Source organism: Diabrotica virgifera, chromosome 2 (genome assembly GCF_917563875.1).
Source record: "Diabrotica virgifera virgifera chromosome 2, PGI_DIABVI_V3a".
NCBI lineage: Eukaryota > Metazoa > Arthropoda > Insecta > Coleoptera > Chrysomelidae > Diabrotica > Diabrotica virgifera.
The window spans coordinates 106,224,884-106,250,518 of NC_065444.1; the positions used below are offsets into that span (position 1 = coordinate 106,224,884).

At 32.1% G+C, this 25,635-nt stretch overlaps 1 protein-coding gene across 3 annotated transcripts in view; it reads left to right on the forward strand.

Moving 5' to 3' along the window:
• Positions 1-6,923: 6,923 nt before the first annotated feature.
• Positions 6,924-25,635, forward strand: part of LOC126880173 (protein draper) — a 396,789-nt gene continuing 378,077 nt past the window's right edge. For all 3 annotated transcript variants that reach the window (XM_050643935.1, XM_050643937.1, XM_050643936.1), the window contains exon 1: positions 6,924-7,115. The gene's annotated coding sequence lies outside the window, so the exon portion shown is untranslated. The remainder of the gene's footprint in view (positions 7,116-25,635) is intronic.

Below are 25,635 nucleotides of genomic sequence, written 5' to 3' on the forward strand. Positions count from 1 at the left end.
CTAGTAACTTTTTTTTGGCTTTAAGGTAAAACCCACACAGCCAGATACAAATTTTGTAACACAACCTATTAACTATTAACTACCTATATAACTTATTAACGGTGAGAAATTTGACCTAGGACTTCCGGTTTTAGAGATGCAACCGGAAGTACTGTTTTCAAGTCGCCGAAATAGTACAAGCGATATATTATTCGACGCACCTTAGCAAGACAAATATATACTTCCGGTTTCATGCCTGTCTGTTCGTCCGTCTGTCTGTCCGCGAATTTAACTATTCCGTTATTAAAATAGATAGAGTAACAAATGTGTTGTCGAATGAAAGTTTATAACTCAAAGAGGGTATTAGATCTGAGAAATTTGAGCTCGAACTTCCTGTGTTAGCGTTGCAACCGGAATTACTGTTTTAATAGTCCGTGTGTTTTAGTGTTTTAAAAGTCCTGGTCAGTGCCGGATTAACCATTAGGCAAAGTAGGCAGATGCCTAGTGGCCTCGGCCCCGAAGGGAGCCTAGCAGGGCCCAAAACGAAAAAAATAATAATTAGAATTAAATAAAAACTATAAATCATATTATGTTGAACAATTCAAATATAGCGCAATACCATAAAAGTGATGGTGGACGTATAAAATTACATTACAATGCTTACTTTTGTTCATATCACATAGAAATCCTATGTTGTGAGTCGATAATGAATGCCGTTTGTTAGAAGAAATAGTACTACCTCTACCTGTCAGTCTGCACGATTTCTTAGAAAGTAGTAAGAGCCAGAGCAACAAATGAGTCAACGACCCCTCGCTACCCTCTCCTTCATTACCCATGCCTTTCGCTACATGTCCGACAAATACAATGGAGTATCCAGGCTCATTTATCTAAGATTAACAAACTTATAGTTTACATTTCTTGTGCCGCACACTCGCTTTAGTTGGAGTAAGTGCTGCTAAAAGTTGCATTGGAGCCGTTTGAGCAATATCGTATTTTGGATTTGTTCAGTCCGTGTACAACTTTTTTTCAGCCTCTACCCACCGTTGGGAAGCTACGATCAAATGCTTTAAATGAAACTCAACTAAGCGATCCCATTCGCCACGATCTTAACCTTCTCCTTAAAAGAACAAGCAGCACTAGATGGACTGCAAGGGCTGATTCAACAAGAGCTTTGTCTAAAGGTTACTTTTTTTTTATTTAAAGCGCAACAAGCCTTGTAGGCCTAGGGCTAAAATGTTTACATTTCTGATTACATAAATAATATAATAAATAACTTAATATAACTTACATAACTTATAAAACTCACAAATTTTATTTAATTACACGTCAGTCTTTTTATACACTCCTTCGCCACCTCTCTCCATCTCCTTCTGTCCAATGCTAGTTCTTTCCATCTCTCAATGTTACTTTTCTTCAAGTCTTCATACACACTGTCCTTCCATCTTTTCCTTGGCCTGCCTTTCCTCGTCTTTTGTATTGGTCTTCGTGAGAGTACCATTTTTGGCATTCGTTTACTTCCCATTCTCTCGATGTGCCTTAAGTATCGTATTCTCTGTGCTTTGATCGTCGTCGTGATCGTTGGCTCTTGATATAGTTCTTCCAATTCTTTATTGGTTCTTCTTCTCCTCTGACCTTCTATTTTCACACCTCCATATATTGCTCTTTGCATTTTTCTCTCCCATCTTTCTAAAAGGTCTGTTTCTGACTTTTTGAGCACCCATGTTTCGCATGCGTATGTTACTGTAGGTCTGATAACAGTCTTATTAATTCTTATTTTTGTTTTTCTTGATACGTATTTGGATTTCAATTTTGTGCGTAATGCTCCATATTTTTTATTTCCTTTAGCTATTCTTGCCTTTATCTCCCCTTCTTCATGACCATTTTCATCTATTTTGGCTCCCAGGTAAATAATTTCTTTGGCTCTTTTGAACGAGTATGTTTTTTCTCCATCTATTTGTACTATGATGTTATTCTCTTTTTCTTTTTGGATCTCTCCCATTATCATATACTTTGTCTTTTCTTCATTTATTTTAAGTCCGAATTTTTTGGCTTCTGTTATTATGTTTTTCATTAACTTTTGTAGTTCTTTTTTGCTTGTTACAGCTAAAGGTTACAACGCCTTGAAATCTGCTCTTCATACTCTTGCTGAAGACCCTAATGAGAAAGCTGAAATAGTTCATGAGGCTAAGTGTTTGTTGAAGGAAATGTTAAAAGGGAAACATTTATAATGAATGAGTTTTGGGCAACCATTTTAGAACTCATCAACGTTATCAGTAAACCATTACAGAGAGAAGAGATTGAGAGAACTTTTGGGGTTCTTAAAATCCGTAATAGATTATTTTGCTTACTACTAGCGGAAGGTCTCTGATCTACAATACCTACTCTGAATATTCCGACGAGAATAACAAAAGCGGGCAAGAAACCTACATTTTGATGAGGCTAATTCCAATGAAGTTTTTCTACAGGATGGAGCAAAGCTAAAGGTTGAGCCGGATCTACCAATTTTGGATAAGCTAATTATTGAGCTGAGTCGTCAGTTGACAGCGTACGAGTCAGTGAACTCACTAATTTGGTGTTTTGTGTGTTTTTCCAAAACTGAGTGATGCTGAAATAAAGGAGTGTGCATATGAAAACTATGCTGATGATATTGAACCTGAAATTTAAGATGAACTACTGCAATTCAATTAATCAAATATTTTATAGTCCATCTTCAGGACTTGCAGCGAAAACAATTTATTTCTGCTTCATATTCTTTTTGGGTAATAATTATAATAATATCGTATGGCATTTTTGCCGGGGAGATCCTTTCGGACAATTCCGGCGCCATTTACATCTTTAACCCTGTTTTAAGTAACTAGTGCCGATGTACACTAGCCCAGGGGGACCGACGGCTTAACGTGCTCTCCGAGGCACGGTGAGATGACTCGTGTCATTATTGGAAATGTCTTTAGCAAAAATATTTGTCTTTGGCAGGGCTTGAACCCACGTGCACTGGCGTATGAGGCCGGCGATTATGCCGTTACTCCACGGCTGCTCACTTCTTTTTGGGTTATTTATGAGAACAAATTCAAATCGAAGTTTCCAAATTTGTCAACAGCTTTTAAGATTTATCTTACACTCATGATTACAAATGCAACAGGCGAACGGTCATTTAAAAAAAAATGAAAATTACTAAAAACTATCGTCGTTCAGTTCAACAATGGCACTAAATAGACAAGCATTTCCCTCAAATGGCTATTGAGAATGATGTTCTCGAAAATTTGGAATTTGAAGATATTTTAAATAGTTTTGTTTCTATGAAACGCAGACAATTTACTTGATAATTATAATAGGTCTGGATCCCGCGTATGAAAAAAAAGTTGATTAATAGCAAGCTGAAAATTTGTTAATAGCTTAAGGGTGCCTAGTCGAATAAACTTTGATATATGGGAACACTGAAACAGGGGTAGTTTTAATTGTGGAACAGGTTAAAAATTTGGAACGGTCACAGCACGAAAACGGCACATTTATTTTGTCCGACAGAACAGACTTAAACTCTCCGAACAGAGATTAAACTCTCATGAAAAAATCAGACTGCTATTTATTACCTGTCATAATTCCTGTCATTTGACATATTCTACATGTTCCACTCATTAAAACGCCCATTTGGTGATAAATAGCAGTCTGATTTTTGCATGAGAGTTTAATCTCTGTTCGAAGAGTTTAAGTCTGTTCTGTCGGACAAAATAAATGTGCCGTTTTCGTGCTGTGACCGTTCCAAATTTTTAACCTGTTCCACAATTAAAACTACCCCTGTTCCAGTGTTCACACATATCAAAGTTTATTCGACTAGACACCCTTAAGCTATTAACAAATTTTCAGCTTGCTATTAATCAACTTTTTTTTCATACGCGGGATCCAGACCTATAAGGCTGTGAAAACTCAAACTAAATTTAATACATAATTATTTATTATTGGTTCCACTCTCTCTCTCTCTCTGGCTCTCTTTTCCACCACCGTGGTTTACTTCATTTCTTTTTACCATTCAAAGCAATTACTAAAAATATGATGCTGCCGTAACAGCTTGCAAAGACATAGCATACTAAACTGAAGTCGCCTGAATGGAATCATGTCTAGACGCATCCTACAAAGCTCATGCGACAAGACGCATGCGACCTAGGGAGACAAATGACGCATGCGATTTTTTAAAATTTGTGGCTCAAAGTCGCATAACTTGAAGCAGGCGACAAGTGGATACGTGTATCTTGCCTCATGTCGTTCAGTGTTTCCTCATTGGAATTGCGCCTTAACAAACAAAATTTTATTCGTAACAAAATAACTCAAAATGCCATTCATTTATTTTAATAACTTAATATTACAAATGTTGCTTAGAAGTTGTCCCTTTATCGATTTATGGGATCTTTTTAATAAAATAATTTTCACACCTGAGATGGGGTGACATGTGACATCCACCCCTAGGGTAAAAGCGCAAGTTGGTACCATGTAACTTTTGTTTCTTGAGGTATCATCTAACGGTATCTAACCACTCACCAATTTTCATGAAAATCGTTTGAGGTTCACCGAAATTGGAAGTAATATTATGTTAGTTGATTTTTACCTTGATACAGTGAAGGTACTATTTCTACGTAATTCGTTAATAATTGGAAATTTTGTGAAGTTATACTTCTTTAGGCGCGTTTGGGAGTAAATGTATATGTGCGCGAATTCACAAAAATATTGGTGCTATGCGCAGATGAAACGTTATACATTTGGTTTGATGGGGTATTACAATAACCTTTCAAAAATTGTTCAATATGACGGCTATGGGTAAACAAATGTTGTGTAAATACTAGTTTTTATTGTTGTGAGGACAGAGACAAAAGTAAGTTTATAATTGTAGTGACTTTTTAAATAGTTTTTAAAAGCAACAGGTACTTAAGTGTAAATGTTTTAGTATTGTAATAAAAAATTACATACCTATCTATTTGGAAAATGTAAAATGTACCTAGTAGGTAATGCTTCGATTAACATTATTTGATTACAAACAAAATTTCTACCAATCTTCATCTAATATATTATTTTCTTACTCTATGTTTTGTTGTATTTTAATATTTTAATCTCACAAAAATCAAACTAATTTGATTAAATTCAGACAATAAGCAACTGTCAAAAAGTTTAAAACGTTCGGTTTGTGTGTCTTCCCACATCAATGGTGTGTCTAAGTGGCTGAGAATGTTAACGTGGCCTGATTTACAACCTATATGACCCTAATATACACGGGTTCGATCCCCAATGCAAATCTTTATTTTTTTATTTTTATACATTTTATGATTGTAAGTACTTATATACTACATTCGCTCTCGCGAGATTTTTTTTGACACTGACCTTAATTATTTTCTTTTTTGTAAAATTCAGTTGTCTGAAGTGACTGGAAATTACTACAAAACCAACGCACCTACTCATATCCAATATTATTAATAGTAAACAGACATAAAATTAACATAAACCTTACGCCAATCAATATTTATTTATCTAAACCATTATAATGTATTGATAGCAAATGAGAAAATTATTTATTGTACAAAATAAAAATATTTTGTAGAAATAAACTTCACAAAATTTTATGAGATTAGTAGACACTCCCACTATTTCTAATAATTCTTCTTTTTTTAATGAAAGATTAAGTTGATTTGAGTTGATTTTAGCAGTTAATAGTGTGAGGTAGGAATTTTTGTGTTGTACGTTTCCTATAGGGCTTTTCATCGATTGTCATTTGTTTCGAGCTTCTGTCATGTGTCACATAATATTAATATATCTACGCCATACGTATTTGGTTTGTATCATTGTTATATTCGCGGTGTGCAAGTACTTGGAAAGGGAAACGAGAAACGACCGTGCGCGAGTCGCGGAGAAATATTGCAACTATCTTAAATAATTCATATTGTCAATTGAAATTGTCAAATTGACGTATATTTCATACCTTCTGTCATTGACGCAGAAAAATTATATATTGCTCCACAATATTGATATGATATGCAATTATTATATAAAGGTAAATTTAATTAATTATATTTTGCTTGCAGTACTGCATTTTAATAACTAATTTTATTTACTACATACAATTGTTTACGTTTGCTAAACATAACCTGCATCTTATATTTTCTTCTTATTATTTTTTTGGACTATGGCCTTGACAATTATCCAGCAACCAGGACTAATATAATTGGCCAATATAATTAAAAGTGCGAATAAAAGTACAGAGCGTAGAAATAGAGGTCGCTTTGCCGAACTTGCACGGTCCCAATAGCAATAACGTACGACGTAGATATATTAATATTATGTGACACATGACAGAAGCTCGAAACAAATGACTGAATGAAAAGCCCTATTCCAAATGTCTCAAAAAAAATCTCGCGAGAGCGAATGTAGTATACCTATTTATTATATGTATCATTTTTTTCAGAAAATAGGTATTTAGTTAAAAATTTTGCCAACAATTGTTCTTTGTGAAATTTTTCAATGTGTTTTATTCTATTATTTTTTTTTTATTTTTTGGTACCTAATGTTTTGATAAAACTTTTTTAAAAATAGTAAGTATTAAAATTAGTTTAATATTTAAATAAAATATAAATAAACTGTTTAAAGCATATTTATTTCGTTGAAATCATATAGGTAATAGACTATTAAATGGGCATTTTTTCATTTTGTGATTACTTTTGTTTTTTTTTTTGTTCTGAATAGAAATATAAATGAAACACGTATGCATAAACCATTAGTGCATAAAATAGGTGTATGTTTAAATAACATAAACATAAAATAATAATATATTATTTTAATTTTATTGATTTTTCATTGTTTTCAAAAAAATCTGATATGTATCTAGATAACCAAATAATTTGTAAATTTGGCAACGCAAACACTTTAGAGGAGGAGATCTAGTTTACCCTGAACGTCAATGACGCTGTTTTGTCTTGTCAGTTTGTGTCAGTTGTTCGACGTTTGTGTTGTTGAAACAGCGTGATTTAGTTTATTAGTTTGTTTTTTATTTTCCGATTTTTCGAGGGTACATTTTTTTAACGATAATCGTGTAGGTGTTTAAGTTTTAGTGTTCCTTTTATTAATGTCAGCTGGATTTTAGCAGTTTATTATGTCTTAGGGTAAGTTTAAGCTAATTAATTGAATTTACTTTGTTTCCAGTACAGTTTTGCAATGTGCTGTTATGAGATATATGTATTACATATTTGAATAATTGAAACATTGGATATTTTATTTGTTTATAAGATACTTGATTAAAAATTTTATCTAACAATGGTTTAGTTTTCTGAACTTTATTGTGTGTCAATTGAAAATAAAAATCATACCTAATGAGTTTCCAGTTTCCTAATAATTATACTATAATAACAAAAGTAGTATAACATGTTATTACATTTAACACGAGAAATTCAATTTTTGAATAAATTTTCGTGTGAGTCTTTTTTTTAGAATAAATATTAGGTAGTTGTATATTAATTATTTGGACAATAAAGCTAAAACGTAGTGATAGAAACAAAAGAATTTTTGATTTCAAACCAGTGTTGATTGAACAGTTTGTAATTTGTAATCTAAATGAACAACCTACAGTCTACAGTTAATTATACTATAATATAGGTAATACCGTTATTTAAAATACATTTTGTTTTTGTTGTAATAATATGTATATTACAATTTTGAAATGGTTTTAATTTGGAGTTGATAGATAAAATAATGTCTCCTTTAAGGCCATCGGTACATAATTCGCAAATATTTTACGGCTATCCCTACTTTCTCTGTCTTTACAGGGCAAAATACGTGTAGTAAAATTCTCACTGGTATGAATATGTAAACATTACTAATTACTACTTGACAATGTCATCATTACCTTTAAAGAGATGGCTTTCAGATATTCTTGAATAGCTATTACTTGTATAATTGCAAATTATTAATTCAGTTAATAAATATGATTTTTTCACTAATTATGTATTCAGTGATTGTAATAATTTATATATTGTAAATTGTACAACAAAAACTAATACTCAATCGAGAAAAGAGGAAAAGTGTTGAAAGTGATTTTTTAATAATATATTGTTACTATGGAACGCTTACAATTTTGAACATCTTTAACAACAAAATACTTGGATCACAGAATATTATCCTGGTCAATTCTCTGCTTGGATCGTCCATAAATAACAAACAATTAACTTTTTATTAAGTTCACGCCATAAATCAATTATTTATCAAATACTCTGTCAATATTATTTAATCAACAACTCAAAATATTCCCGATGTAAAATATTTAAAATTGTCACTGTCTTGTCATCATATTCTATTTGACTCAGTGCGTTGTATGACAAAGATAGCGAATGTTCGATTTGGAAAATATCGCCACGGACATGGTGTCCATTTTTTCGAATCCTGAAAAAGCTAATAAATATTTTTAAAAAATTTAAACGCAGAATGAAAGACTAAATTATTATCGAGGGCCGAAAGCCCCTTAGAATAAATAAAAAGTTTCTTTTGAACGAGATATTTGAAATAAAAAATCACACTACATTTTCTCTTAGTTTTTCACCCCTGTAACTTATAATTAAAATAAACATTACAGAAATTTTCAGGGACTTTCGGCCCTCGGTAAGAACGTAATCTTTCATTCTGCTTTTAAATTTTTCAAAAATACTTATTAATTTTCTCAGGATTTGAAAAAAATTAAGTATACTTTAGTGGGTTTTACAGGCACATGTCCTTTCACTTATTGCTGGTAATTAACAATATTAGCTTATAAACCTACTTTCCCAAATATATTTACCTAATACATATATTTTATTTTACCATAACCATAGTCATAGTAATATACCTAATACAAATTCAATTGAACATTATGTATAGAAGGTTCACAAATACAGTGCCTTCATTATCCTAATGACCCCTTAAAATGATGGTAAAGTAATAAAAATAATCCCCTCTTATACATTTTCTATTGTTGACAATTTGTAAGTTATCCGGACCTACTTAACGGGGTAGGCGCAAAATTTCGGCTCCAATGCTTTTTTTTCCGTTCCGAATCCAATGCATCCGTTTTTTTCGAATCCCGAGAAAACTAATAAACTTATTTTTGAAAAATTTAAACGCACAATGAAATATTACGAGTACGTTATTACCGAGGGCCGAAAGTCCCTGAAAACTTCTATATTAGGTATGTTTATTTTAATAAGTTACAGGGATGAAAAAAAAGAGAAAATTTAGGATTATTTTTAATCTTAAATATCTCATTCAGAAGAAACTTTTTGTTTATTCTAAGGGACTTTTGGCCCTCGGTAATAATGATTCTGCGTTTAAATTTTTAAAACATTTACAGGTAAAAACAGGTATTTATTATATTATTTATTATTTATTATAACAGGTTAAAAGAAACAGGTATTTATTAGTTTTCTCAGGATTCGAAAAAAAAAATGAATGAATTTAAAAAGCATTGGAGCCGAAATTTTGCGCCTATGCCCTTAAATCCTAATTAAATAATTCTGAAAATTTTCAAGGTTTTAATAAATTCGAAGAATTTGAACTTGGCAAACAACTTAAAATATTATTACTATGGTTAATTTTGGTGTTTTCAGGCAATTATGGTCTGTTTTTAAACCAAGAGGAGCAATTCAAATTTACCGCGCCGTAATGCTTGTTTGTAATTGGTCCAACCTCATTACTGACATTTCATATAAAAATAAATGCAGATGACACTGAAACTGAAATTATAAGTGTGGTGGAACAAGGAACAAGTTTGTGGAAGTGTTGGGGCGCATAGGATTAGGCTTAAGAAAATAAACAAAAGGCAGGCAATTATGGAATTCAATTGTCTGCTCATATGGCGAACGAAATATTTAACGAAAATAAAACAGTACCGGAGGCAAAACACATAAATTATTTATATAGATGAGACGTGGTTCGACATACACGACACTCCACCAAAAGGTTGGTTTGACAACTGCGAACACTGCGCAAAAAAGCACCTTCCAATAAGCGTTTGGCCACACGGGCGATAAGAGCCGTAAAAATCAGCGCGAAAATGGGTCCCACGGTGAGAATAGTAGATGGCCAGACTGTTGCTGCGCGATATTTTACAGCTCAGTTTGACCATCTACTATTCTCACCGTGGGCCCATTTTCGCGCTGATTTTTACGGCCGTGATTTTTACGGCTCTTACGGCGGCCGTAAAAAATCGCCCGTGTGGCCAAACGCTTAATGAAAACGCGTATAACAACAATCCACGCCGGATCACTACTGTATGTCTTTATCTTACAAAAACACTAGTGAATCTTGCGTGGATTATCACCAAGACATATTAAAAATAAATCAATACCAAATATATCACCAAACGGTGTATAGAAGCTATCAAGATATTTTAGAAAACCGTATCTTAATCATATTGCAAAGTCATTTGTATTTGAGTAGTACGTATCGTTCGAGAGGTGAGAGTTTTAGTCGTTTTACTTTTTTGAACCCCCTCCGAAACTTAAACCTGGCTACGCCTGTGATTACATCTAGCAACAATTATTGTTTCCTATTCTGTCCCTCTAGGTAAATAGTTTTATTGGGATGGTCAATTTCTATTTGGTTATATAATTCTAACGGGTTCTACGTGTCTTTGAAATTGCCAAAATAATCTTGGATAAAACCTTACAAAGAGAACCGAAGTTTATTACTGCTCAATTTGTGATAAAACCGGAAGTATAATTATTACACATACTACTTACCTATTATGTGTTACTATATCTTTTTATATAAGAATATTTGTAAAACGTGCCAACACAAGGCTAGTTTGTAATAAATCAATGTATTTTTTCTTTTCTCATGAATTATTTTACATTCTTCTGACGAAAAAATAGGATCTTAAATATATCAGGATAGTTACGTAGATTTTTGTTTATATTAAATTATCCTGAAGATCTGTCTTTATTAAATTTATGCATCCATCTACGTTGTTTTCTACGTCTTTTAAGAACGTTGTTTTCCAACAACAGCCAACACATTAACACATCTTCATCATTGTCGGTGGTCGGTGGTTGGAAGTTAACGGAACCAATGTAGGCACCCTCGCCGGAAAATTGATCTATATCGGATCTGATCTGATCGGAGCAATACGGATCCAATGTAGGTGCCGCCTATCGGATCGAATCGGATCTGATCTGATCTGATCGGATCGGAGAAAAACGGATCCAATGTAGGTGCGGCCTAAGTATATTTTTCTATCGCTTCTTGGTGTTATCTTCAATACAGTTATCTTGTGGTTATCTTCTATCCAGTTTGGGTGGATTCCATCCACAAGGAAAAAGCACACTTCAGCATAGGGTAGATTTTGAAGTGAAGGGTAAATGAGTCTTGATGAATATCGTAGGTTATATCATATTTTTACCCTGGTATATTGGACTGGACTATATGGTATTTTACGGTTTAGCTACTATGTTTTCTGGAAATCAATAAACCGCAATAGAATATTATTATAGTCGGTTCGCTAAACTCAGACACAACTGGCTAGTTATTTTAGTGGATATATATTTTTTTTTTGTTTTTGGCCAATTTTGCCAAAATTGGCAAAATTACTAACTATTTAGTAATTATTAACTATTTAGTAATTATTTTTTTGCCAATTTTACCAAATTGGCAAAATTACTTACTAAAATCACTAGCCAATTGTGTCTGAGTTTAGCGAATGGACTATAGAAATATGTATAACTATGAACTGCTATAAATTTTTGTCAATTATTTCGATATTTCTTATAAATTATGTGTTTTCCAGTAATTTACCTCTGGTATTGTAAGCAGTAACAAATTCTCTTGTTATTATTTTAAGAGCGTAAGCGCAAAATTTCGGGCCAATGCTTTTTAAATGCATCAGTTTTCCGAATCCTGAAAAAACTCAAGTAGGGGAGCAAAGTATGCTAAATTTGCAGTCACTCCAGCGTTATGGGGACCTATTGGGTTGTGATTATTAGGTCCTAAAACCAAAAAAAGTTAAGTAAAATTTTCCATTTTAGTGGGGACTTTCCATTTTTTAATTTAATTTTCCATTTCCAACAATCGTTTTTTCTGATTATAGCGCCATCTATCCATAATTCGAAAAAATGTGTCAAATAAAAGTTGCTTATTTTTACGTAAAGAAACCAAATCTGCAATAAAAATTTGGGAGTCCCATTTAAGATTTTAAAGTAACCCCCCAGCCCACCTCCGTGGGGTGTCGTGTTTGGTACAATTCGATAGATTTTTCAAAAACGTTTTGAAATTGTATTTTGCAGTTTTTCGATCTGATGTTCATTTTGCGAAATATCGCGGGGTTTTATCGCGAAAAAATACTCGCTTTTTTTTGTGAAACTTTTTGACTCACCCATTTCCTTACGCCCCGCTCAAATCATCAGATTTTTGAAATATACACTTTTTTGCATGTACTTAACTTACCATATCTTAATCTGACAATTTCGAGTATTTTTAAGGATATATTTTTTTTTCGGGCCCCCCTTAACGAACTTCCCTGTGTTATGAGCCAATATATGGTAGAGGTACATCTGCAGGTTACCAGGTTTCTCCCCATATGATAATCTGACGCGCTCGAGTAACTCCAAAAATCCCCGCTTGAGCTCCCCTACCATCATGTCTTGTGTTGCCATTATTTCCAGTAATATTAATCTGCCACTCTGTCAGATGTCAACTCCTTAACTCCTTTGTGACTTTTATTGATTTTATAGAATTTTTATATCTGCTAAAGAAAAGAACAGAAGTATGTACTGCCTAAAAGGAAATAAATTACCAAAAATATTACATTACTAATATTACCAAACTCATATTTCATTTGTAATATTTTAGCTTGTTTATTTATATCTACTCTTTGCTGATTTGTCAGTGTATGTCTTGTCTTGTTTTTTTTACAGATATATATTGGTAAATATAAATAATAGCTTTGGTTGCATATCAATAACTACCGTTTACTTATGACTAAAAATGTTAAATATTTTGTAACGCAATATTTAAAAACAATTTGATTTAATGATGTTTATGAGGCGATTACTATAAAGATTAAGGCATTATTACACCATTGTTTAACTTAATACGCAGATAATCATGTAGAAAATTTTTGTGAAACCCAAAACCTTAACTAAAGCATATGCTTACATCACAATCATAAGTCCAAAAAGGAATGTATGACGTATGACATAAATTACACGTTTTCGAGGAGATTATCACCTCACTACTTGATGTCAACAAAAAGATTACATAATATTTATTTTTGTATTGGAAAATGCTTTTGATAAGGTGAGGTACATTATCAACAACAAATATTTAAGTAATACCTGTAAAATATGTGCAATATATGTACTTAATGTAAGAATCTAACTCCGATCATTATCTCCTGGGAGTAAAACTATGAAAGAAGATTGCAACGGTGGCAAAACGGATAAATAACCGATATGGAAAATAGTTTGGCACCTGTTTAAGAACCTAACCAAGAAGAAGAATACGCAAGGCATATTAGATGCCTCCAAATCTAAATGAAGAGGAACAGACAACAAAATGCAGCGGATGGGGCGAGTTGAACAAAAGCTGTAAAGAGGAAACTGGATCATGAGCAGAGGTGTAACCAGGATGATCCTAAGGGGGGTTTCGTCTACTTGAAGGTCTTTGGGGGGTATGGAATAATAATGGTGTTAAGCGTATAGAGCTCAAAGTACATCCAAGGGGGTTATAACCCCCCAAAACCACTTCGTGGTTATGCCTATGATCATGAGGGATATAGACTAGCTATAGAAAAAAAGTAAGATTGACTTAAGCAGTTCCAAAGAAATATTAGAAATAAGGTGTAAAGTGTAAGTTTTCAACCAAAGGAGAATCCGAACGAATAGATTATGCCAAAGAAAGAAAACGGAGGCCCTGAAAAAATAAGTATGAAAAATAAATTCTAGAATACAAAAGCAGATAAGAAAGCAGAGAATTCTCCAAAAAAATTAAAGAATCCACGCAAACATTTAGATCAAGATAAACATTTCCAAAGAAAACGAAAAACCAATGAAATAGCACATATAAACAACAAATAAGTATGATTCACTTTACTTCTTCTTCTTCCTTTTTTTTGGGTTTCGATTTTTTTAAATCATTTACCCAGTACATGTTATTGGTTATGCGCGTCTTGCTCAAGGCAATGCACAACCAGGTGTCCTGTCAACTTCAGATCTATTTTTTTCTTTGGTCCTGTGTGGTCCTTGTCCTTCTTCTTGTTTTCCTGTAGATAGAGGGGGAAAAGTGTTACAACATTTAAGGTTAACTTAAGACTTTTCTCGTTTGGGGGTAGCTTCCAAACATTTTCTTCACATAGGTTTAGGGCTGGCTACCTTCGGTTAGGATTAAGGATTTTAAGGATACAAATATAATTTTTGACATGTTAGGAGATTCCCTGTATTTTCTGAAGTATTTATTTATTGTTATTATTATTATTATTATTATTTGAAAATTATATAGATCTACTTGAAAAAATTTGATAAATTTATTGATTATCTTAATAACTTTATTCGAGGGTTTATATAAAATGCTCTGTAAAGATATTGGACTGTCTATTCCAGCTTTTATTAGTTCTAGATACAAATCCATATCTTTATGTTTATTTATGGGGCACTCAAAGATGATATGTACCAATGTTCCCATAGTACCGCATTCGCATATCGGTGTTTCCGTTTTGCCTATTTTGTGGAGATAACAAGGAGTTTTGCAATGTCCACTTCGTAAACGATTAAGGTTAGTAATATTGTTCCTACCCAAATATCCACATTTGTTATACCAAGGTTTTATAGGGAAACTATTCTGCAGTCCATAATAGTCCGGATATTTACCTTTAATTTGGGAATACCAGTTATTGTAAAATTGAGTCAAGATGTTCTTTTTTGTAACACAAAAGATATCTGAGCTGATGTTTTTTACATCATATGGTACTCTTAATTCTCTCCCAATATTGGCCAAGCTATCTGCCACCTCGTTGCCTTTAATCCCCTGATGTCCCGGTACCCATTCTAATCCTATTGAAAATCCCATATTATTTGCATCTACCAATAGTTTTTTGATCATTATAGTTACATAATCCATTTGGTCCCATTTGTGACTAGATATTTTGGATAAGGCACTTTTTGAATCTACAAAGATCACTGCTTTCATGATTTTCTTTTCAATACATACCGAGATGGCTTTGTATACCGCTATTATTTCAGTTGTGCAGATTTGTGTGTAGTTATGGAGTCGTGACGAATATTTATAATTGATGCTTGGGATGTAAATTCCAAATCCCGATTGATTTGTTTGTTGGTCTATTGATCCATCTGTATATACGTGGGTATGATTATTATATATTCCACCATATTTAGCTATGAACCTTTCGTTCGATTCAATTTCATATTTTTCAAATTCTAGACTTTTAATTGTAATGAGATATAGAAGAGTTTTTCTTTCTACCTCATATATAGGATTGATTTTATATCTAATTATGTTTTTTGTTTTTTTGAGTATATTTGTATATGCTAGTGAGTAATCTGGTATGACCTTGTTCCTCCAGAATCTATTGTTTGCATTTATTGCGTCTTTTAGCTTATTTAGACTCTTTACTATGATATTGTTTTTTTCAGGCATTTGTTTGAGTATATGTTTATGTGCTAGTATCTCCCTTCTAACTTGTAACGTTGTTACTGAACATTCTGCTTGCAATATTAAGATGGGTGTAGAACGTAGACAACCCGTTACGATTCTCAAGGCAACATTCTGTACTTGTTCCAACCTCATCATCAAACTTTTACTGCAGGGGTTTAAAAGATTGGCTGCATAATCTAAATGAGATCTAACTATTCCTTTGTATAAACTCAAAAGGATGTTCGGGTCAGCTCCCCATTTTGTACCACAAATTGCTCTCATGACCCACTTTCACTTTATCTCATGACTTCATGAGTCATGACCCTCAGGAAAGAATCTGTTTTTACTGCGAATAAGCTGCAATTTTACTTTAAAATATGTTTATTTTGACGTTTCGATTGCCATTCTGGAAATCGTTTTCAGAATGAGAACCAGTTAATGGCATCACTTTGAACAATCACAAATACATAAAGATTATTTATCTGATTTAATATAAACTTAAATTATTTTATGACGTTTAAAAAAGTTGCTGGTAGGTGATTGAGATTCACGATCCGTAATATAAATTAAATAAATATCCATGATCCATAAACATTATACTACGAGTGCGCGCTCGGAGTACCTACCTGTCGGCGACTTGTCGTTGACAACTCCTAACCTCATAGTATAGATATATACAGGGTGATTCATTAAGAATGTCCAATCTTTGAGATGCAGATTCGACCTCAAAATATTAAGATTTAACCCAAATCATTTAAATAAAATGTGGCTCGTTACTGAGTTACAGGGTGTTTTATTTAAAAATTTAATAACTATTTTTACCCAGGGCTTTAAAACTATTTGACATATCCTTGTCATACATCATCCTTGTTGTTGTCATACTTGGCAGAAAATATAGGTACTGTACATCCTACTAAATTATGATAAATACACTTTTCTGGATACTACCAGAGGCGTACGACAGGGGAAAGTGAATGGTTCACCCTTCCCAAATTCTACGCCACTGGCGAAATTGCTATTTTAGCACAATATTTCGATTTTCCAATACTTTCTATGTAAGTAATATACTCTTCATTCGTAACGTTAAAGTCATTAGTTTTTTAGTTTTCGAGATATTTGCAATATCTCGAAAAATTACAATAAAATAGTAATTCCGCCAGTGGCGTAGAATGTGGGAAGGGTCAACCATTCACTTTCCCCTGTCGTACGCCTCTGGTACTAGCCAGAAAGTTTTATTTAACATATTTTAGTAGGTTGTACAGTATCTACACTATCTGTTAATAAGTATGATAAGGATATGTCGAATACTTTTAAAATACTGGATACAAATAGTTAATATTTATGTAATAGGGATGTTTGATTTAAAAATTTAAAAATTATTTGTACCCATTACTTTAACAGTATTTGAAATTGCCGTATTATACTTGCCAAAACGTGTAGGTACTGCACACCTTACTAATTTATGTTAAATAAACGTTTCTGGCTATTACCAAAGGCGTACAGGGGAAAATGAATGGTTGAACCTTCCCAAATTCTACTCCACTGATGGAATTGCCATTTTAGTATAATTTTTAGATTCTCCAATACTTTCTATGCAAATAATATACTCGTCATTCGTATCGATAAAATCATTAGTTTTCGAGATATTTGAAGTTAAAATCATTAATCAAAATAACTGTAAAGTTTCATTTTCAACTACAAATATCTCGAAAACTAACGACCTTAACGTTACGAATGAAGAGTATATTATTTACATAGAAAGTATTGGAAAATCGAAATATTGTGCTAAAATAGCAATTTCGCCAGTGGCGTAAAATTTGGGAAAGGTAAACCATGCACTGTCCTTGTCGTACGCCTCTGGTAGTAGCCAGAAACGTTTGTTTATCATAATTTAGTAGGGTGTACGTCAACTACACTTTCTGCAAAGTATGACAAGGATATGTCAAATAGTTTTAAAGTACTGGGTAAAAATGGTTATTAAATTTTTAAATAGAACACCCTGTAACTCAGTAATGAGTAGCGTTACCAGGTGTCCCGATTTGCGCGGGACGTCCCGATTTTCAGGGGTCTGGGGACGCGTACCGATTTGTACCTGATCGGGACACTAAATGTCCCGATTTTCACCCACGAAAACCAATTTCAGGTGGACTTGCAGTAAATTTTATAACTATGTTATAAAAACAAGGCACTCCTAAAAGCGGCAAAATAGTTTACTTAATCTACTATTTTTTTTTGTAATTTCGTCTGATTATTATTATTATGTAGGATTAAATACAGATTATAGAAACATCTTGTAGTCCAGTATATGAACGGGAAATACGGCGATAGTGTGTAATTTTCAGGATCAACTCCGAATTGCATGAAAATTTGGTCGGCTTGTACCGTCGGTTGCTTTTACTCGGGGGTGACAGCCACCCCTAGTTGGGGGTAAAAAACCGCGTGTTTAAAATAAGTCCGGAGATGGATAAATTGACTAATTCTAAGCAATTTTAGTTCTATAGAATTGTAACTTAGTTAATACTCGAATACTTTTAATTCGAGTTATTTACGATTGAAAATGTTTATTTTTCGACAAAAAAAATTATTTTTTCAGGCGATTTTCACAAATAACTCAAAAAGTATTTGATCGAAAAAAATATTCTTAGCAAAAATGGAGCATATTATAGAAAAATGAAAAAAAATGTGAACTCGTCAAGTCTATAGACCCAGCAAAAGCAAAGTTGTAGCTCATGAAAAATACGTTCTTATTCGTCAAATTCCAAATCAAATATTTCAACGTGAAATAACCAAGAATTTAAGCACTTTTCGGGAAAAACCAATTAAAACTTTTTAGTAAAGCTTTATTTTATGATTTAAAAAAGTTTCTAGCATCAAAACTAAGCGAGTTATGCTCAAGATCAAGTTAACCTCTTTTTTTGTGGTAAAATATTCGTGAAAATCTCCCCCTACTTAGCACCCCAAATGAAATTAATCCTTACCGCTTTACAAACAATTTACTTTACTTATGTATTTTTTACACGATTGAAAGGGCCTGAACGAGTCACTAATCACGAGTGTATGCAAAATATGAACAGCCATATTTTAACCAATTTTTGTCTTACAGAAAAACAAAATTAATCTATCATATTTATAAAAGCAAAACCTACCTTCTTTTTACTCCTTGAGATTTTTAGTATCCCTAATACTTTTTAAGTTATTTTAAAAAAAGGGCAGTTTCCAATATTTTAGGAAAATTCGTTTTACTATAAAACCAATTTTTTTCAAAACTAAGCACTCCCAACCGGTAAATCTTACAGATCGTATAAACAATACATAAATAAAGTAAATGGTAAAGCGGTAACGATTAATTTTATTTATTGTGCTAAATAGGGGGAGATTTTCACGATTTTTTTTTTTAAAGAAGCCATCTTTATTTTGAGAGCAACTCTAGTTTTAATGCTAGAGACTTTTATATAAAACAAAATTTAAAAAATTTTAATTGGTTTTGCCCGAAAATTGCTTAATTTTTTGGTTATATCAAGTTGAAAAATTCGATTTGGAATTTGACGAATACTAACGTATTTTTGATGAGCTACAACTTTGCTTTTACTGGTTTTATAGACTTTCTGAAAATCAATTTTTTTTTTGCTTTTTTAAAAGCTACATTTTTGCTAGGAATATTTTTTTTTCGATAAAATTACTTCAAAAGTATCGACTTGTTTTTTATAGTTAGTCAGTTGATCTATTTTGGGACTTACTTTAAACGCGCGGTTTTTTATCCCCGAGACGGGTTAACTGTAACTGTCACCCCCAAGTAAAAGCAACCAATGGTACAAGTTCAACTTTGAAGTAGACAGTAAATAGAACCTAAAACTAGATTTTCATGCAATTCGGAGTTGACTTATGAAAATTACACTCCAGAACGGTCATTTACTGGGCTATTGTTGTTTATTTGTCCCGATCTACAACCCTAAATCCCGATTTGTTTTTTGCATATGTACCGCTTAAAAACAAATCGGACCTGGCAACACTAGTAATGAGGCACATTTTATATTATAAGTGATTTGGGTTAAATCTTAATATTTTGAGGTCTAGAATCTACAACACAGAGATTGGTCATTCTTAATGAATCACCCTGTATACACGGTATATTTACCTACCTAAGTATAATTTAATTAATATTAATAACTAATTATTAAATTATATAGAAATATCACATCACTAAACTTGATTGAACTCTGGATCCATTGCAGGTCTTCATTCAGTTGATGTGTTAATAATAATTATTATGAGTTCGAATATCTGAGAGTAAGCTGGATTATTTTTCCATATATTTAAATAATCTATCGACAGCTTTCAAACAATACTTATTAAAATCTTTATTTCAACAACATTGTAATAATTATCTTACTTAGCTTTTAGGTTTTTCCTACTCATTTGTTTCTGTTCATATGTTTTTTTTTTAAATTTTCATTACTATGTTTTAACTTTTTAACTATCCATCAGGGGGTCCCGGTGAATTCGTAACTATTTTAATCCCCCATCCTAATTACAGGCCAATTGGTAACTCTGACCCTCTCAGGTAATTTTTCGGTAACCGTTCAACTACCGGCATTGATTATAAATATTCCTCTAGATAGCTCACACTTGCGGCTAGACATACCAATCGTACTTTGGCTGCCTGACTTCCGCATGCGCATTTTACGACTAACAACCTCCTAACGGTCCTAACCTATTATACGAATTTCAAATTTCAATATTTATATTTCAAATTCTATTCGTCCTGCCTAAAGGAACTTATTGACGTATTGTTTACAAGCAAAATTTTTTGTAATTACTCTCCAATATTATCCAGAATTAAATTGTTAGAAAAAAGGATGAAAATAAAGTCAAAATCTCTTGAGGGGTAATTCTACAGATAAAAAGAATAAAAAAAGTTCATATATAAACATACCTCAAAACTGGTGTGTAAAGGGCTGGAACTCTTTAAAAATGTAGCACTCTGAAGATGGTTTTTCGCAATATTTTCAAAACTATGTGTTACCACGAAATTTTGCTGTACGCTGATATGTCAGAAGGACAAAACTTTTTTTCTTAATAATTAAAATTTTTATCGGGGTGCGTCCTAAGTAGAAATTGAACTAACTTTTTTATTTAACCTTCGGATGACCAAGCGGGGGAAATTGTGACCCCATCGTATGTTTTTCTTTAATAAATTCAAAAGTATTTTTAATTTTTAACTCATTATTTTTTTATTTGACTTTAATATCATTCTAGATATCCTCATATTTTGAAATAAAAAAAATTCCCTATATTTTACGAATAAAAAATATATTCTGAAGTTGATGTTTAGTAAAATAGCGTCTATTATGTGTAATTACAAGTAGTTTTACGCTAATGACGTTGACTTTGCAAAGTAACAAGATACTTACTCAACATACACACTACACATGACACTAATACTCATGTTCCCAGAGAGCACAAGTACGTTTTATGGACATCCAATGGACGTACATCTGTGTACATTGGAACGTCCAATGGACGTCCCGCTAAGGTACAATGGACATCCGATGGACGTCCAACGAATGTCCAGAGTTCACAAAATTGGACGTCCATAGAACGTCCGCTACAAACGTACATTGTACGTTGTATTGGAGCTTTCAGTGTACACCTTATGTACATTCAATGTACGTCTTATGGACATTTGTAGGGCACTTTTCAGAAAGCAATCTAGTATCCATAATTTTGTGAATACATAGCAAAAAGCTTTTATAGGAAATAGTTCCTTATAATACTAAACTTATAGATACTTAAAAATATTACACAAAAGACCTTTTTTATTTCTCTTTACTATAACTTCATTATAATGTATACTTTATTATAGGAACTAGGAACTTCATTAATGCACGACTGCACTTGCACGATAAACAGAAAACACAAATATATCACAGGATGTATTTTCATAAAGACGAGATTCAGATAATGACGCCCTAGGAAGCATGCACATTAAAAGAGGTTTAATCTCTGTTCTGTTTCTGTTCCAAACTATTTTTAGAGTCAGTGTCAGTACCGTTGTTGTAAATTACAAGCGCGTTTGCCATTCTGTGAATTATCATAAATAAACCATCCTTCAGTATTCCACAACAATTAACAGCGATAATCCCCTAAAAGTACCTGCCTAATACTACACCTTTCATCACGACCGATAGCGCGAAGAGCGACAACGTTGTCAAGAAGATTCTCATTTAGTTTGTATTGGGACTTAATATAATAGTCGCGTTTTGTGTAAAATATCCATGGACCACAATTGGATGTCCAATGTACGTTGAAATCAAACGTCCAATGGACGTCCCGTAATGTACGTACATAGTACGTCCAGTTTTGGTCCATGGACGTTTGGACTTTAAATGTACGTTATATGGACGTACATCGGACGTTGTGTGCTATATGGGTTGTGACTGGCTGAATGACATAAAGTCCATGCAAAAAAAATTAAAAATTAAACTTTCATTTTTTTTTGTTAATTGTCATTTTTGACCTGGGGTCATTTGTTTCCCCCCTTGGTCATCAGTGTAACAAAAAAAGGTTGGTCATCGGAAGGTTAAATAAACACAATTGTGACATTTCTTAATTTTTGCAATCAATTTACTGAATCACAACTATATTTGAGTAAAGAAGGTACTCTTACTTAATTTTGATAGGAAACCCTTTTCCTGTAAAATGATTTTTTATAACAGGATACACAGTTACATTAATAAAATGAAAATACGTTATAATTTTTGTATGTAGTACTCTAATAAAACTACATATTGTTTTATTAACCAGCAATAATATCTGAGTAAAAATAGTCGAGTAGCCTTTGTTTATCCCACTGTTAAGGGAAACGGAGCAGAATGCAATATTTTCAATATATTTTAAATGCATACAATGAAAGACTACTTTTATTACAGAGGGCCGAAACCCCCTTAGAATAAATAAAAAGTTTCTTTAGAATGAAATATTTGCAATTAAAAAATCAGACTAAATTTTCTCTTTTATTTTCACCCCTGTAACATATTAAAATAAACATTATAGAAGTTTTCAGGGACTTTCGACCCTCAGTAATAATGTAATTTTTCACTCTGCATTTAAATTTTTCAAAAATATTTATTAATTTCCTCAGAATTCGAAAAAAATTAATACATTTAAAGCACATTGAAAATTTTGACATGCGTCAAAATTTTGCATTTTGCTCCGTTACCCTTAAGGATGACAAATTTTTGATACTTGGTCGAAAACGAAATATTAGTTTAAAAAAATAGCTGTTGTTCTGAAGCTATTTCCTTGTGACATTTTTGTAATCAACTAGTGTGAATGGGAATAAGCCACAATTTAATTTAAAAAAAATGATTTTATTAACGTTTCGACGTCCACATCGGATGTCGTCAAAATAAAAAATATTAATAAATTAAACAAAAATGTTGTTGCTTAGTAAAAAATTCTTCTAATAATTTATTTAATCTGACTCATTTATATCAGCAACTCATAAATATTGGCAATATCATTTTAAAGTCTTCTACTTTAAAATGTATAATATATGTCTGAATTGCCGATATAAATGAGTCAGATTAAATTAAATTATTAGACGAATTTTTTATTAAGCAACAAATATTTTATTTAATTTATTAATATTTTTTATTTTGACAATGACATCCAATGTGAATGTCGAAACGTTAATAAAATCATTTTTTAATTAAATTGTGGCTTATTTTCCATTTAGAATAGTTGATTATAAAATAGCTGTTTTTGGGAGCAAATGCAAAAAAATACATCTTTGAAAAATATGTGTTTATTTGAAAATAAAAACAACATTAAATTATCAGTCATTCAAAACTTCACACTGGATACAAAAGATTTTGGGCAATTCTATTTGATTCTTCAGAGCCTGGTTTTGCAAGTATTTTATTTTTTTTTATATTTGATTTTTTTGTCTTATACAGACGTCTTTGCTGTGGAATATTTTTATTCTTTGGTAAGTTATGACAACTTTTCCAAGATGTACATTGTATATGCTGTTTCTCAATGGCAGCCAGGGTTGGTCGTATAGGAGCCATCAATCTCTGTAATGCTTCCAGTTGTTCATTAGATGTAATACTATCAATAATACTTATTAACTCTGCTTTTACTTGAACTTTTTTATCATCAAGTGAACTCCCAATTTCTTTTTTCTTCGATATTAAAGTTTCAATTAATTTACGTTCTTCATTATCATGAACATCCTCACTAATCAATAACGCATTATCTAAAAATTGGAAATAGATTGAATCCAAAATATTTATAATATTAATGCTGTCACGACAAACTAATTTAACATCTTATAATCATTGTAAACCATATTTTATAATTCTACAGGAGAAAAATATTATTCGAAGGAACTATCAAAGACCATACTGTGTTTGACTTCATTAAAGATTAATAATTAACTGTAAATTGAGGACGTGAGAGCCAGAGTGGCCTAACTGATTTGAACATTATTTTACATACCTAATCAAAGAAAATGATCAGAAGCTATCAATGCCCAATTGTTTTAGTAATTGTTAGCTTTTGATCATTTTCTTTGATTATGTAAAGTAATGTTAAAATCAGTTAGACCACTCTGGCTCTCATGGCCTCAATTAGGTGCCATGTATTTTGGGACTATTAAAAATATGGTGCTTAATTTATTATCTAACAACAACTGAAGACAAACTTAATAATCATTGTAAACCATATTTTATAATTCTACAGGATAAAAATATTCAAAGGAACTATCAAAGAACATACTGTGTTGGACTCCATTAAGGAATAATAATTAACTATCAATTAGGTGCCATGTATTTTGGTTCTATTAAAAATATGTTGTTTAATTATAATCTAACAAAAACTCAAGACAAAACTATAAACTTGAAATCGTATATTCGGAATAAAGAAAGAAAATCCTATAAGCATAAAAAATAACAACAGATACTACCACACTCTTTAAAATAAACTTTTACTTGTCCCTTTATCGCAAATCTCACGTTTTTTGGTCTGAAATAAAAAAAGTTACAATATTCCATATCGATATTAATAATAATAATAATAATATTAAGCATAGCATATTCGTAGGGGGCCACGCCTGATAGAAGAACTGACAAAAAACTCCCACAGGTTAGCATAGAATTAAAAACACTAAATTTATAAACATACCTAATTCTTGTGTCATTAAATCAGGGTTTTCTTCTGTTGTAATTTGATGTTTGTTCAATATTCTGCAAACCAAATGAATATGTTTGCACATGTTCCACTTTATACTTGATTCAAGACAAGTACATGTGTATTGGTGGAGACATGCTTTGCAGTCAGAGCAAATTAATTTACATTTACAATTATTACATTCCTTTTTTTCAACTGTATATACTTCACTGGATGACGATGACTGCACTTGCCAACCTGAACTAGTTTCCAGTACCATATTTTCGTCCAAAGTTAAACTAGCCTTATGTCTTGAACGTAAATTCCTAATTTTTGTTGAAATTTTGCCTTTATGGATCACAATTACCCTTTCAAATATTTTGTCGCGTACAAATTTCATTAGAATGTGTATGCATTTATCTAACCGTTGCACAACTTTACCATTCAGGTAGATATATTTCAATGTTCGGTGCATGCTTTCTAAGTGCATGTTGGTGTTAATCCCACTGTGTATACGGTAGCAATAGGCCCACTCATTAACATTTTTTAAATACTGTTCTTGAAAGTATACCCCAAAATCTAATGTGTCACTATTAGCCAACAGTGAGGTTACAAAATTATGGCACATCTGATGAAAACAATTTATGTCTCTTTCCGAGTAATGTCCGCAACTGTTTGTACACTTCAACCTAAAATAAATGTTTACTTATACATAATACATAACAACACAATTTTTCTATTTGCATTTAGTTGGTTTAGTACAGTGATAATCAATAGGGCTTTTCATTCACAGTTATTTGTTTCGAGCTTCTGTCATATGTGTCACATAATATTAATATATCT